Source organism: Myotis daubentonii, chromosome X (genome assembly GCF_963259705.1).
Source record: "Myotis daubentonii chromosome X, mMyoDau2.1, whole genome shotgun sequence".
Taxonomy (NCBI): Eukaryota; Metazoa; Chordata; class Mammalia; order Chiroptera; family Vespertilionidae; genus Myotis; species Myotis daubentonii.
In genome coordinates this window covers 63,149,532-63,164,928 of record NC_081861.1, presented here as the reverse complement: position 1 = coordinate 63,164,928, position 15,397 = coordinate 63,149,532, and the positions used below count along the sequence as shown (strand labels likewise).

The window sequence follows — 15,397 nt, the reverse complement described above, 5'->3', positions numbered from 1 at the left end:
AAGATGTTGTTTAGGACCATATTCATGTTGAAATGTTATAATGTTTAAATTATAAGCCAATATCTCAGATTGGAAGAAACAAAGACTCCATCTCCCATACGTAATTTCCAAATTCAGCTAGAAACAGTTAATGTAAGATAAATCAGTTTTACATCCTTCTCCAGGTTCTTGAAGTCCAAGTTTGTGCCAAGTGGACTTGAGGGATCATCTGCAGACAAGAGCAGTAACTCTGTCGCTTGTCAGCATTGTTCTCTTCGGCAGTGCTTACTGCCAGCTACCCAAGTGTGCTGTGTGCTAGTGGCTGTGAGTGCTCAAGGACTGTAACACCTTAATTAAAAATAAATAGTGACTGTCACTGTTACTTTTGCTAGAGCTTTTTGTCTCATGCGTTTGATTTCCTCTGTATTTTTTTTTATTATTTGCATGAAAGAAAAAAGAAATCACTCTTTTGACAGTGGGGGGGATGTGCTAATTAAACTGTTGTGGAATAATATTATCATCTTTAGTTTAATACTGACAATTTTCATGCAGAGTCCCTTTAACAGGCTTTGCTAATCAGAATTTGCTGGGCCCTTTATTATTTCTCCGAATTCACGGAACAAGTCCATTCCCAGGGATATTGCAAATGCAAAGCAAGGCTGGACAAAAATAACATTTATTTTATGAAAGTTTCATTAGAGCTCACACTAGCCAAAGATAAAGGGGAAAAAAGTTTCACAGGGAGTCATATGAGATATTATTATATACAGATTTTTTAGAAACAAAACAGAAGTCTGAAAAGCCATCAGGTGTTGCTTTGAAAGGAATACAGAATTATATAGATTTTGAATATGTTGAAAAATGGCTTAAGTGTACTGAGCTGTTGTTCACAGCCCTTGGCTTTTACTTTTTATGTGAGTTATATCTGAACAAGGATTTTATTATAGTCAATGTTGTTCATGCTGCCATAGTTAAGGTTGTCAGCATTTCCATTATGACCCCACTATTTCAGTTGGGGTTCATAACTCAGCTTTAGAAGTCACCCTGGGCTAAAGGTTGGCATATGCATTTTCAACTTGCGGTTATAGTGATGGATATGAGCGTGATTAAATATGTAGTAAACATTCAAATTAGCATATACTACTTTTTATGTTATGAAATATCTTATTGGAATCATATATTATGGTTCCTTAATTATAGAAACTGCCTGACAAATGTTAGCTCTGTCAATATAACTGATTAACAGAGTTAAAGGAAAGTTTTTTCAATCTAATTAGTCCTTGTAGCCAAGAAACTCTGAGTTTGTCTTGGAGCTATGAGCCAAAACATTTCCTGTTACCAGTTGAGTAATGGCTTCCAAAATCACTCTGTAATATATCAACGATACAGCTGAACAACTGGTTAATTCCATCCAAAAATTAGTGAGTGCCATGAGGATTGAAAGGTTAAACTAACAGTTTGAGATTTTATATATATCTATAACCCCACAGGCTTTAAATGTATTTCTTTCAAATTTGTCTCATTTTTTCTGGCTATAAAATTTCCTGGTTATGAAAACTAAAATATTATAGAAGAGTTAGTAAATGTAGAAAAATTAAAGACATAAAATAATAAATAATCTAAATTACCCTTAATCCCTCCAACCAGGCAAAACCACTGGTTACATGTTGGTATATATCCTTCCAAATTGTGTTATGCATACACAGATACCTATATAGATTGAGGAGTGGTCAAGGGGGCAACTTATTACAAATAACATTCCTCTCTAAGTTTTTTTGTTTTGTTTGTTTTTGAGAGGCAAGGCATTCACCATAGGGATGGGATGTTACCTTTAGGAGGACTAACCTGGACAGTGGGTCCAGCACAGAAAGAGTTTAGCATGTTCTAGAACCTGAAAAGTAAGTGTGGCTCAGATAACAGTGACAGGATGAGGCTGGAAAAGTACACATGAGGTACGTCATGGCAGAACTGAGTGCGCAGCAAAGTGCCTGGCAGACAGAAGACCCGCAGTAAATAGGCACATTGCCTTCTCTGTGAGCTTTAAATATGATGTCGTCTTGGCCAAGGTTTTGAGGGTCAAGTTATATGAATTTATAGGTCATGTAAATGTTTCCTCTCGGATTTGGATCATCATCAGGATGCGCCTAAATTAGCTCAGCCTCACTTCTGATTGTTGTGTAGGTGCCTCTTTTTCTGTCCTTTAACCTCCCTCCCTTACTCCTTCCAGTCCACACCCTTGCTTACTGAGTGGATACAGACCAGCTGCCTGTGCTGCTCAGCTTTTCTTGTGTTTTGTTTTGTTTTTTCCCTCTCACCAGCCCATTTGGAGTATTTTCCTCCACCTGGATTTATCTTCTCTTTTTCTGATTCTTCTGCAGCTCATGATTAGAGCTTGTTGTGCAAATACTGCAAATCAGTGAGAGGTCAGAGAAACAGCAAGACGCACACGTAAAAATTTCCCAAGTCAATGAATCTTTAAAGCTAAATCCTTCTCCCAGAAAGGTTACCTACTCTCCATGGAACTAATAAATAAGCCTTGTGCAGACTTATGCCAGTGAAAACAGGTCTATTAAAGTAACAAGCAGAATGCATGCCTGGGATACCTTTGTATTCAGTGAGAGAAAGGGGCACACATTTAACAGGATTATAACAAAAATAGCACTGGCATTAGTGAAAATTGGATTTCTTTAGGTGGAATAACAAAAGGAAAACAATATACAGCATAGACAGGAAGTTTGTTGCCTGTAGTACAAGAATATGTGATTTTGAAACCGGACAACCAAGGGGTCCGGGCTGCCTGTCACTACTTGAGCCAATTAAGCAGAGACAGGGTTGAATTATGTATGAGCGTTTATTCCAATACTGTCAGCAGTATGGGAGAGCAGCAGGTCACCCACAAAAATCTGCTCTGCACCCTCCCCCCGATAAACCAGCTGCTTATATTGGGTAGAAGGACAAAGATAACATAGGAAAGTAGGAATTCCAGGCATGAGAAAGTGAGTGAGTGAGTGGGGTATAATGGTTACAGGTTACAGGCAGTGGGGGGGGGAGAGGGTCACTGAGGGCGGGTGCCTCCAGGTACTTTGAGGACCATATTATAGGCAACAAGGTTGTTAATCCAAAAAAGGAGGATGGACTGCATGCCGGTGTTCACCCACATGTCCAGGGCATACAACTCTCAGCCAGATTAGATTGTGCTTTCTCTAATCTTCAGAACAGAACCATCATGGTTAACAGAGCATGATTAATATTTCTTATAACTATAACTAGTACCCACTATTCCATTTCTGCCCCTAACAATTTGGGCACATGTTCTATGCGTGTAGATATGGATGCTTGACTTCTGGCAGTGACTGATCCTAAAGTACCAATTTTGGTTGTCTTGTCTTAAATAGTTGCCTCACTTTCTTAAGTATTGTTTCAAATTGCTATCATCAGTAAGTTATATTTAATATGCAACTATTATGTTTAAAAAATTTAAAGTATACATTTTTAGTAATTGCTCATGTTTTCTTTAAATAGTCTATTGGATTTCTTTTTTTTTTCTAGCATGAGAGATAGTTTAAAAATTAGTTAATAACATTTGCCATTGTAAAGTCTCCCTGCCAAGCACTTTTTATTAAATGTACCTGTTATAGCAGTAATTTTTCAACTGGTGTGCCACAAGAATTTTGAGAACATGCAATACCTGACTATTTAGTCAGGAGCACTGACCTCTTTTCCCTTAGTAGATTGTTAAATAAAAAAATGACAACTGCCAACACAATAGTCGTCCAGTGTGAATGAATCAAAGTTAGACCTATTTTTTGACAGATTGGCAAAAAATCTGTTTTTGGTGTGCCTCAGAATTTTAGTAATTTGTTTATGTGTACCATGAGATGAAAAAGGTTGAAAAATCACTGTTATAGTGAAGGAAAAAAACATTTTTTTTCTGTTTGTCTTTCTAGGTTCACTGGCTGAGGCCTTATAAATTATACTGAAAAGAGAGATGAACAAGAGAAAAAAGAAACAAGTTTATTAATGCATGCATACACATGGGAGTACTTAGTGATGAGTAACTCAAGGGGGTTAGAAATTGGGCTTAGACAGCATCTTAACCAAAGAACAGTAGGTTTTGTAGAAAAGTGACAAGCCAAATAAAATGGTTTTTGAGCTTCTAGGGGCAGCAAATTGTGGAAAGGTAAATAAATGTATGAAGAAAACTAATGGTTGATGAGGGCTAGTTAGTAAGATTTGTTGTGTAGGCTCTGGTGCTGCCTCTAGGCTCATAAGAATTTAGAGTTGTCTCCAGGAATTAAGACTCATTCTGCTCTTACTTATAGAGAGGTGGAGGGGAGTTTTTCTTGTGTTTCCCTTTTAATTGCATTTGGCTCAAAATAGTCCTTATATCAAAGTGGCATAATCTGGGGTGCATATTCTACTACCCTTCATTGTCATGTGTACTTAACACATTATTGTGGAAGTGGGCAAAGAAGAGGCACACAGATCCCATCATTGTTTTATTCTAACTAACCCTCCCATCTTTAACATCACCTATCATGTTTTAATACAAATATAATATGGAATTTAAAGACTGCCATTAAGAATGGTTTCCTGGGAGAAACCAAGATGGCAGCATAGGTAAACACCTGAAATTGCTGCCTCACCCAACCACTTCAAAAATACAACTAAAAGACAAAACGGACATCATCCAGAACCACAGTAAGGCTGGCTGAGTGGAAATTCTACAAGTAGAAGGAAAGAGAAAAGTACACTGAGACTCAGAGGAGGTGCGGAAGTAAACTGCAGAGGTATGGAGGTGCACATGGAAAGGGCTGGCAACTGAGGACGCGGTTGTCTTTTTCAATCAGGAGGGATTCACAAGATCCCAAGATCGCTCCAGTTACGGGCGAGTCTCTGGGGACCCAGACTCATACGGGGAGAAACTGGACTGTCTGGCATCCGGCGGAACTCAAGGGTGGCTTTCTCTCAGAGGTTCTTGCAGCGATTACCGTGGGACACTGAGACCCGGGGCCTCGTAGGGCAGGACTGAGGATCAGCCATAGCTGTTTGCTTCGCCCTGCTGATTCCCTGAGACCCCGCCTCACCCAAGCTGTGAGCAGAGGCTTTTGCATATGAATGCCCTGGCCCTTTGCTATCTAAAATTACCTAACAAACTGTAGCTGGGTCAGAGAGACCCAGAACATCCAAAAGAAGGCCCAAGACCCCACAGCAGCTTGCATTGCTTCACAGCTGGGCCTCATCTGGGCACCTCCAAATCCCAAACAAGGAAGAGGAATCTGCAGATCTCTCTGTAGCTCCTGCTGGGTAGCATCAGGCAGATGCTAAATTAGCACCTCCTTAGAGATCCAAGAGCCAGTGTACCCAGTGGTCAGAGTGGGACCTTCGAGATTACAACTCCTCAGATCCATAAGAGACACACCAAAGCCCCACTGAAGCAAGTCTTGCCCCAGAAGGGGGTCTCCAGCACAGAAGTTTTCCCACCAGAGACACAGCTGATTCTCACAGCCAACTGGCCTGGAGGTCAATTCCTCCCAGTGATACCTACAACAATCAAGGCTTAACTATAACAAGACTGTGCACACACCCCACAAAGGGGTGCACCAAGAGTGTCCACCTCAGGTAATTGGGGAGGCTGAGCCACTGGGCCCTATAGGACACCTAGAACTGAAAGCCACTCTACCAGCACAGGGAAGCAGCCAAAATGCGAAGACAAAGAAACAGGTCACAAATGACAGAAATGGAGGAAAGCAAACTACTGGATATAGAGCTCAAAACAACAGTTATAAGGTTTTTCAAGAATTTTCTAGAAACCGCTGATAAATTTAGTGAGACCCTCGAGGATATGAAAAAGGACAAACTAGAAATTAAGCATACACTAACTGAAATAAAGAATAATATACAGAGATCCAACAGCAGACTAGAGGATTGCAAAAATCAAGTCAAAGATTTGAAATACGAAGAAGCAAAAAACACCCAATCAGAAAAGCAAAATGAAAAAAGAATCCAAAAATACAAAGATAGTGTAAGGAGCCTCTGTGACAGCTTCAAGCGTACCAACATCAGAATTACAGGGGTGCCAGAAGAAGAGAGAGAGAAAGATATTGAAAACCTATTTGAAGAAATAATGACAGAAAACTTCCCCTACCTGGTGAAAGAAATAGACTTACAAGTCCAGGAAGTACAGAGAACCCCAAACAAAAGGAATCCAAAGAGGACCACACCAAGACACATCATAATTAAAATGGCAAGAGCAAAAGACAAAGGGAGAATCTTAAAAGCAGCAAAGAAAAACAGTTAGTTACCTACAAGGGAGTACCCATACGACTGTCAGCTGATTTCTCAACAGAAACTATGCAGGCCAGAAGGGAGTGGCAAGAAATATTCAAAGTGATGAGTAGCAAGAACCTACAACCAAGATTACTTTATCCAGCAAAGCTATCATTCATAATTGAAGGTCAGATAAAGAGCTTCACAGATAAGAAAAAGCTAAAAGAGTTCATCACCACCAAAGGAGTATTATATGAAATGCTGAAAGGTATTCTTTAAAAAGAGGAAGAAGAAGAAAAAGGTAAAGATAAAAACTATGAACAACAAATACATATCTATCAACAAGTGACTCTAAAAATCAAGAGATCAACCGAAGGACTTGTATGCATGCATATAAACATAACCAATGGACATAAGACACTGGGGGGTAGGGGAGGCCAGGGGATTGTCAAGGGCGGGGGAAAAAAAAGGACACACATGTAATACCCTTTGTAATACTTTAAGCAAAAAAAAAAAAAAAAAAAAAAAAAAAAGAATGGTTTCCTGCCCTAGCTGCTGTGGCTCAGTTGGTTGGGAATCGTCCAGTGCACTGAAAGGTTGCCATTTTGATTTTCAGTAAGAACACATGCCTGGGTCGTGGGCTTGACCCCCATAGTGGTGCAATCTGTGTTGCACTCTCACATCAGTGTTTCTCTCTCTCTCTCTCTCTCTCTCTCTCTCTCTCTCTCTCTCTCTCTTCTCAAAACCAATAAAAAAATCTTAAAATAAAAAAAGAATGGTTTCCTGATGAACAATTTTTCTTAATATTAGTAACATTAGAATATGGGCATAGAATATAATTCAGTTACATAAACAATGTATACTGTGTATAATTCTCTTTGCTTGATACTGTAAAGATTCATGTGGAGCCTTTTTGTTTGCCAAGGGCCATTTGGATATTTATAACATTACTAGAGGCCTGGTGCACAAAATTTGTGCACTGGGGCGGGGGGGTTGTCCCTCATCCCAACCTGCACCCTCTCCAATTTGGGACCCCTCGGGGGATGTCCGACTGTTGGTTTAGGCCTGATCCCTATGGGACATCCCTCTCGCAGTCTGGGACTGCTGGCTCCCAACCACTTGCCTGCCTACCTGCCTGATTGCTCCTAACCACTTCTGCCTGCCAGCCTGATCACCCCCTATTCACTCCTCTGCCAGCCTGATCAATGCCTAACTGCTCCCCTGCTGACCCAATCGCCCCCAACTGCCCTCCCCTGCCAGTCTGATCGCCCCCAACTGCCCTCCCCTGCTGGCCTCGTCACCCCCAACTGCCCTCCTCTGCAGGCCTGGTCGCCCCAAAATGCCCTCCCCTGCCAGCCTAGTCGTCCCCAACTGACCTCCCCTGCCAGCCATCTTGTGGTGGCCATCTTGTGACAACATAGGGGCGGCCATCTTTGTGTGAAGGTGTGATGGTCAATTTGCATATTACATCTTTATTATATAGGATTTGTGGGCCATACAAAATTATCAACTTAAAAATTAGACTACTATATTTGGTCCAACAGTGAATTAATTCATCCCTAATGCCTTTGTAGTGCCAGACTGAATGATATCATGGGCCTTAATACTGCCCTTGGACCCAGCCCTGCTTTAAGATAACACAAAGATGAATGAGGTTGGGTGTCTGCCCTGTGGGGACTCAATCTAGTATTTGAGGTAACTATGTTACCCCATCCCCCATATTAGAAGGAAGACACTAACAAGCTGTTATGGTAAATGTTTTGGTTTGTTGTGGTTTTCTGTTTGTTTGTTTGTTTTTGCATATGTTGGGCTCTTTTAAAATTTACCATATTTCTATGGATTCCCCCTCTTTTTCAGGAGGGGAACCAAACTGAGAAAGGTTACGACATTTGCCTAAAAGTAACATAGGCACAGTGCAAAGTCCACACTGATTTTGTAAAACTACAAGAAATATGCAGAGTCCTATAATTATAGTTCCTTAAAATCATAATATTCTGTAACCAGGTTTTAAGGCCATAGGTTGCCAGAGCCACAGCACTAAACCTCAAGCCTTATTGTCCTGAAATCCATATTATTCATGTAATACTGATTGTAGAATTTTAGTTAAGGTAGCAATTATTGTGGGTTAGGATTGTCAGAGGAGATAAGTTAAACTACTCTATGGATGTAGGTATTCGGCAGCAGAGAGAAGTAAAGGCAAGAAAAACAGTGCTGTTAAATGCAGAGGCAGAAGAAACAGATTATCTGCACATGGCAGTGGAACAAATGGCTTGATTGACACATGGCTGAGTCTAGTTATTTAGGTCCAGTTATGAGATATAACTATGCATGTGGGAATTGAAAAGTTAAATTGAATTTACATTCTTGCATTAAGACTGGGTGGACATTTTGCAACCCTGAGCAGGAGAATGGTTTAGTGAAAGTGCTATTCTAGGAAAATTATTCCACCCTGGTACCAAAATATCTTTGAAACAGGAGCACTAACTGGGAGTGCATTTCATTCCATTCTTTCTCTAGATTGATCATTATAATAAAAACGCCTGTGTTGTTACTTCTATTTTAGTTAAGAAGCAGCTAAATCTTTAGCATCATGTTGTATTTTTCAGTCTTGATGACTTCATTTTTTTTAACATTGTAGTCTCTTACTCTGAAATTCTTACATGATATATTTGCAAACTTCTTATTCTGTCCTCCAAGTTGACTATTCTTTCATAATATCTATCTCTTAGTATATCTTCTTAATATCCCTTTGTAATATATCCCTTTTTAAACTCTTCTTAGTTTTCTTCTTACTATTACTTCACAATTATAAATGACCTTGGATTTATCTTCCAACTCACCAATTCTCTCTTCAGCTGTATTTAGTAAACTTTTCAAGTCATCTGTTAAGAAGCAGTATAGTATGGTAGTTATAAGTGAAGACTTTGAAGGCAGAATTCCTAGATTTAAGTTCTTTCCCTGCCACTCACTAGCTGGGTGATGTTGGGCTAGTTTCTTAACCTCTTTGTGCCACAGTTTTATCATTTGTAACATGGAGATAAGAATATCATCTATTTTTACAGGTTTTGGTATTAAATGAGTGAATGTATGGAATGAGCTTAGAACAGTACCAATATTAATTTTTATTATTGTGGTTTTATAATTATAATATCTATACCTCCCATTTTTGCTAGGTGTGTTTCTATTTTCTAATCTATTATTTTCCCCCTTATGGTGCCCATTTCTTGGACCATTTGAGCATATTTATTTTAAAACCTCTTTCTGATTATTCTGATATCTTTAGCTCCTAAGTTATAAATTTTACCCTTTGTTATTTTTCTATCTCATAGAAGTTTGTTTTTTCATAGGATTTGTAATTTCTTTACTTGGGAGCTCACCTTCAGCAGATTTTTATTTTTATTTTATAGAAATTCCAGATGCTCTGGGTTATGAGGTACCATATGGATTGGTTTGTGTTTTTCTGTCTCTGCTGAATTTTACAAGTTTTATTTTAATCTTTCAGTACAATTTTCCCACACAGATTGGTAGGGCATAACATCTCAATTTTCTACCCACAGCTTGACATGGTTAGCTTATCTCACTGTCATATCCCTCAACAGGTGGCTGAAGTTTTTCTAGACCTTATTTCTAGGTGGGACCACCTTTCCAGGGTCCTAGCCTTACTCAGGGAGCTCATTTCCAGTTCTTCATGTGCAAGAAGCTTGTGACATAAACTCTTTCCCTTATGCAGATATTAAAACCCTAGTCTTTATGCCTACATTTAGTTCCATATTTTTCTTGGCATAAACTTATGTTCCTTATCAGAGGTTTGGCTTTGAATTCCTTTTTGGTTTCTAGCCTCTAGGAATTTGCCAGTCAGTTTTGAGACTGGCCTTTTTTCTTAAATTTTATACAGAATAACTTGAATAGTATTAGTAGCCTTTCATATTAGTTTATGCTACCATTTTATTTGGTAGAATACTGTCAGGAGTGACAATGCCAATTTGCCAGTTATATTTCTTTAATAAATAAAGTGGTGCATTACTTGATTCCTCAGCTTTCCCCCCAGCCTTATTGAGATATTATTAACATATAACATATGTAAATTTAAGTTATACAGCCCTTACCTGTGTTGCTAAGTGGTTAGAGCATCAACCTATTCACCCTAGGGTTACCAGTTAGATTTTTGGTCAAGCACACATCCCTGTTTTGCAGGTTAGATTCCTGGCCCCGGAGGCAACCAGTACCAGTGTCTCTCACACTGACGTTTCTCTCTCTCTCCCTCTTTCTCTCTCTCTCCCTCCCTCTGACCCTCCCTTCATTTCACTCTCTCTACAACTCTACAATCATTGGAAAAAATATCCTTGGGTGAGGGGTGAAGATTAACAACAATAATGAAGATTAAGGTATACAGTGCAATGATTTGGTACACTAAATACTGAAAAATGATTACCACAATAAGGTTAACACATCCATCTTCTCACATAATTACCCGTTTTAATTTATGTGTGATGATATTTACAATCTCTGATTTCAAGCAAATAAGATTCACTAAAATCAACAGTTTATTGAGAACTTACTTTATCGCATTTTTAAGGGTATTACTGTGTTAGTTCCAATTCAAATATGTTCTCAAAATTAGGGTACCTTCAGTTAAGTTAGAGTCAAGGAATAAATAAATGAAGCATAATGAAAAGCACTAGGTGACAAGGCAAAAACAGCCATTCTTTAATCCTGTAGATTAGACACACCTGGGCTGGAGTGCCTTTAAATAGTAGGTTATACAACCATACAGATACATGCCTAGGGCATGCTTATCTTTGTTACTTTCCAAAAAGAAATTGTATACAATGCCCCTCCCCCAGTTTTTATTGTTTGTTAGCAAAAGTGAGGCAGACTTATGGTTCTGAGTTTACACTACAGTTTTTTAATCAAAAAAGAGAGATCAGGTTGCCTTAGGTAAACTGAAATTGTCAACTCTAGGCCAAAGCAATGCATCAAATTTAGAAATATAATCCTTCTTTTTATGCATTGGCTTTCCTCTTTTGACATGAATGACTTTTAACTTTTCAGATAATGTGTACCTATTATTATTTTTCTTTTGCTAATTTTTATTGCATTCTTGACCATTAATTCTTAGAAGTTATTGTTACATTTTTGGACACTTAAGAATAAATTAAGCCCTGGCCTGTGGTTCAGTTGGTGAGAGCATCGTCCTGTATACCAAAGGATTTCAGGTTCAATTCCAGGTCAAGACACATACCTAGATTGCAGGTTCTATTCCTGGTTGGGGCATGTATGAGAGGTAACTGATTGATTTTTCTCTCTCACATCATAGTTTCTCTCAATCTCTCTCTCTCCCTCCCACCTTACCTCCCTCTTACCCTTCCTCCCTCCCTCCCTCCTTCCCTTCCTGTCTCTCTAAAGTCAATAAACAATCCTTGGGTGGGAATTTTCCAAAAAGAATAAATTAAGATTGTCTTCTTTATTCCTTCACCATTTATCTGAACATGAACGATGGGTTAGGATTGTATACAGTGATTGATATAGACGACAGTGTGGATATTTACATCATGGGATTTGTTGTATCGTTTTCTGTCAAATATCTTTGCTCATGATACCCCAAGGCATCATAAAAACAAAATGGAAGCTGCAACAGAGGGCCAAGAGAGAAATATATTAGAATAAATAGTAAAGCAGGAGGAAGACCCGTTACATGTATTGTATTTCATTCTTTCAACAAACATGTATTGGATGCCGAATGCGTGCCAGGGATTGTATTAGACAGAGGCCATGGTGCTCAAGAAAGATGTGGTCACTGCCTTCCTGGTGCCTACAGTCTAACAGGTGAGACAGTCAATAGCAATAATATAATTATAGCCTTTGACATATGCTATTAATGAAACATACTTGGGGCATCAGGTGGACAATAATACTGTTGGGTTGATGCAATAGGAGGGCTACTTCTGATAGTATGTGCAGAGATGACTTTTCTGAAGAGTGGCCATTTAGATGGGGACCTAGATGCTGAAAAAGAGATTGCAGTATTTTCTGTTAGCAGGGTTAACATTTCATGGGAGGCATACAATAGTTTATAAAGAAACATCATCAAAATAAGATTCCTTAAATTTTAACCTGTGAATTGTGCTTTATTTGTTTGTGAATATTTTATTTCACACCCATCCTTCATAAGCTGATGCAATTTCAGAACAAGTATAGGCAGCAAGCACAGGATAGTCTGCATATTAAAACTCTTACTACTGTATTGCATATTTGAATATTGCTAAGAGTAAATCTTGAAAGGTCTCATCACAAGAAAAAAAAATCTGTAGCTATGTATGGTGATGGATATTAATTAGGCTTACTGTGGTTATCATTTCACATTATATAAAAACTAAGGGCCCGGTGCACGAAATTCGTGCACTGGGTGTGGGGCGGGGGGGAGTGTCCCTCAGCCCAGCCTGCCCCCTCTCACATACTGGGAGCCCTCAGGCGTTGACCCCCATCACCCTCCAATCGCAGGATCGGCCCCTTGCCCAGGCCTGACGCCTCTGGCCTAGGCGTCCGGCCCGGGCAGCGGGGACCTGCAGGGGCAGCGGGGGGCACCGCAATCACGCGGGCTCTGCCCCTGCCCCTGCAGGATGCCTCTGGCCTAGGCGTCCGGCCCGGGCAGCGGGGACCCACAGCTGCAGCGGCCCCATGATCGTGGGCTTCGCTTTAGGCCCAGGCAAGGGGCCCCTAACTCCCGGGACTGCCAGCTTCAACCGTGCCCAGCTCCCATCACTGGCTCCACCCCTACTTCCTGCTCTCACTGGCCAGGGCGGAAAAGGCGCCTGATTCTCCGATCATGGCTCGGGGGCAGGGCAAAGGCGGCCCCAGGGCCACCTTTGCCCTGACCCCCAGCTCTTAGCTCCCCCCTGGGTTTCCGATCACTGTCAGTGGCAGGGGGCTTCTTCCTGCTTTCCCTTTCCCCTCCCTGCATTGTGCCTCCATATGCAAATTAACCGCCATCTTGTTGGCAGTTAACTGCCAATCTTAGTTGGCAGTTAATTTGCATATAGCCCTGATTAGCCAATGAAAAGGGTATCGTCATATGCCAATTACCATTTTTCTCTCTTATTGGTGTAGATGTGAAGTCGGTATGTTTTACACCTGAAACTGATATAGTGTTATATGACAATTATATCTCAATTTAAAAAAAGAAAAAAACTGCAGCTCTCCCCTCCTCCTGCCCTCCCGCCTTTCTACCTTTAGGAATAATAAATCTGTTTCCATATTTATTGACTGTTCCTTTCTACAGTTTAAGAAATATCTTTGTACTATGAGTTATTTGAGAATAACTAAGAAGATGTTAAACATTATTCTTCATTGAATTCTAAATATTTTATTTTTTTCTTAACAAAACATTTGCCAAAAATCCTCTATATTGATTTAATTAATTGGCTATTGCCTTATGTATTGCATACTAAGTAATTATATAATGTAGAAACAAGGGCAAGATATTTTTGCAGATGCTGTTTTATGGAAAAAAAGAGCCTTTGGCATAATGTAATACATATTGCTGCCTAGTCATGCCTTAAATGTAATTCTCTGATATATAATAATGTTAATAAAGTGGTCAATTATAATTGACAGTATTCTGATGCATTAAAGATGATGGAATAATTCAATATTTAGGAAAAACTGTGAGAAGTGAGTAACTCTTTTTTTGAAAGCAGCTTAGACTGTGATACAGAAATGAACAAATGAAAATTAAAACATAAACATTTAGTGCTACATGGCTATTGAATAGTATCTGACTTAACCCTCTTCCAGAAAGACTAGAAAAAAAAAAAAAACTAGGCAAACAATAGCCTTTAGATTTTTTAAATGTTAGTAAAGACATTTAAAAAACATTATAAAATATGTCATGTACACATACATATAACATGTAAATTACAAAGAATAATAATTTAAAAATCTATTAACTTACTGAACTGAAGAGATGAAACTGTCATCAGTGCCCTTGTAGGGCCTCCTGTGTTCTCATAGACCCTGTCCTCCCCCTCCCACTCCAGAGCTAACCTCTGTCCTGAACCCTGTGTGTATCATCCCTGTTTTTCTTTATAGTTTTACCATGATATATCCCTAAACAATAAATTGTCTACTTTTGCTCAGTTTTTAACCTATAACATAAAGGGAATCCTAAAATATGCATTATTCTGCAATTAGTTTTTTTTATTTAACATTTTGTTTCCTACCTTTACCAATGTTAGTGTATGAACCTGAATTTCAGTTCCCCTGCCATGTAGCTTTCCATTGGATGAACGCACCACAGTTTACTTGTGAGATCGGCCGAAACCGGCTCTCTGACATTCCCCAAGGGGTCCCAGATTATGAGATGGCGCAGGCCAGGCCAAGGGACCCCGCTGGTGCACTATCGGGGCTGGAGAGAGACTGAGGGAGGGCTCCAGGGCATGTCTGGCCCCATCTCACGAAGTCCCAATCAGGGCAGATCAGGGCTGGCAGCCCAGGGAGGGACATGGGAGCTTGGCCAGCCAGGGAGGGACTGTGGGAGGGCTCCCGGGCATGTCTGGCCCCATCTCACGAAGTCCCAATCAGGGCAGATCAGGGCTGGCAGCCCAGGGAGGGACATGGGAGCTTGGCCAGCCAGGGAGGGACTGTGGGAGGGCTCCAGGGCATCCATCCTGTCTGGCTCTCTCCTGATCAGCTGGACCCCAGCAGCAAGCTAACCTACCGGTCAGAGCGTCTGCCCCCTGGTGGTCAGTTCGCATCATAGTGAGTGGTTGAGCGGCCTTAGCATATTATTAGCATGTTATGCTTTGATTGGTTGACCGGTTGACCAGTCAACGGGATATTTAGCATATTAGGCTTTTATTATATAGGATAATTTTCACCTCAGGGACCTACCAAAGGGGCCTCAGAGACCCCTAGTCAAGTGTCTCTAGACCACACATTGAGAACTACTGCTCCAGTGTGAGTCTATGATTAGAATGATCACGTCATTGGTGTATGTGCCTTTACACTTGCTATTTAAGTCCAAATATTTTTTCCAAAGCAGTTGTACCAATTTATATTTTCAATAATAAGGTATAAGTATTTCCTTTGCTAAACATTCTGTCTAGCTTTTAATATTGTCAAACTTTTTAATTTTTGTCAACCTAGTGGG

General features: G+C 40.0%; 1 protein-coding gene across 5 annotated transcripts in view; it reads left to right on the top strand.

Moving 5' to 3' along the window:
• DIAPH2 (diaphanous related formin 2) overlaps positions 1-15,397 on the top strand; it is a 936,081-nt gene that overhangs the window by 520,780 nt on the left and 399,904 nt on the right. The window lies entirely within an intron of this gene.